The sequence below is a fragment of the Apium graveolens genome, chromosome 3, assembly GCF_009905375.1.
Source record: "Apium graveolens cultivar Ventura chromosome 3, ASM990537v1, whole genome shotgun sequence".
NCBI classification, from domain to species: domain Eukaryota; kingdom Viridiplantae; phylum Streptophyta; class Magnoliopsida; order Apiales; family Apiaceae; genus Apium; species Apium graveolens.
In genome coordinates, this window is record NC_133649.1 from 227,796,127 (window position 1) to 227,797,544 (window position 1,418).

The 1,418-nt window shown below is 44.1% G+C and overlaps 1 non-coding gene across 1 annotated transcript; it reads right to left on the reverse strand.

The window, feature by feature from the left end:
• Window positions 1-372: 372 nt before the first annotated feature.
• LOC141715868 (small nucleolar RNA R71) lies at window positions 373-479 on the reverse strand. Its single transcript, XR_012572614.1, has one exon. It is a non-coding gene; the product is annotated as a small nucleolar RNA R71 (small nucleolar RNA).
• Between the last annotated feature and the right edge of the window lie 939 nt (window positions 480-1,418).

The window sequence follows — 1,418 nt, forward strand, 5'->3', positions numbered from 1 at the left end:
GCAGATCCAGCTATTATGGACTTTTCTCGGCCTAAAATTGATGACATTCAGTAAAGCATCATGCATCCGGCTATTGAGGCCAATAACTTTGAAATCAAGCCGGGTACCATTCAGATGGTGCAGAATTCCGTTTCTTTCGGAGGTGCTGTGACTGAAGACCCCAACATGCACAGCAGGAATTTTGTCGAGATCTGTAGTACTTTCAAATATAATGGTGTGACTGATGAGGCTATCAAGCTGAGGCTTTTCCCATTCTCTTTAAGGGATAAATCTAAGGATTAGTTACATTCTGAACCAGCTGGGTCCATCACTACTTGGCAAGATCTTGCACAGAAGTTTCTGGTGAAGTTCTATCCAATGACGAAGACTGCGGCTATGAGGAGTGCTCTTACTCAGTTTGTGCAGCAACCTAGAGAATCTATGTGCAAAGCTTGGGAGCGCTACAAGGAGATATTGATAAAGTGTCCACATCATGGTATGCCTGATTGGATGGTGATCACTAGGTTCTATAATGGTTTGGGGGCCCAATCTCGGCCCATGCTCGATGCAGCAGCTAGAGGTGCCTTGTGGGCCAAAAGCTATACTGAGGCTTATAATCTTATTGAGACTATGGCTGTAAATGAGCATCAGATGCCAACTCAAAGGATGATGTCTGGGAAGGTAGCAGGTATTCTGGAAGTTGATGCAGCTACAGCTATTGCAGCACAGCTCCAAGCGCTGTCTATGAAGGTCGATTCTTTAGCCACCTATGGAGTCAATCAGATAGCTATGGTCTGTGAGCTTTGTGCAGGTTCTCATGCTACGGATCAGTGTTCTCTTGTTAATGAATCTGTTCAGTATGTGAACAATTATCAGTGACCGCAGCAGCCTTTGCCAGCTACTTATCATCCTAACAACAGAAATCATCCAAATTTCAGCTGGAGTAATAATCAGAATGTTATTCAGCAACCATATCAGCAAGGCGTAAGTAAACAATTTAATCCACCTGGATTCCAGCAACCACAGCATTATGCTCAAAGGCAATCATATCCTCAACAAGGAGGTGCAGCTCCACCTTCTAGTGCTAATTTCGAGGAACTCAAGCTATTGTGTAAAAGTCAGGCTGTTTCTATCAAGATCTTGGAAAATGAAATCGGTCAAATAGCCAATGCAGTGCTCAATCGTCAACCTGGGACACTTCCCAGTGATACTGAAGTGCCAGAAAGGAAGGAAGCTAAAGAGAAAGTCAAGGCTATGACCTTAAGGTCTGGAAAAGTTGCTGATGCTGAAAAAGCAAAAGACGGAGAAGCTGAAGTTGATGATGAAGAAGCTAAGCAAAGGGAGAAAGCGGCGGAACCAAGGAAGACTATTGTTGAACACACTCTTCCTGAGGGTAATACAGGGGAGAAACAACTCTATCCTCCACCACCTTTCCCTAA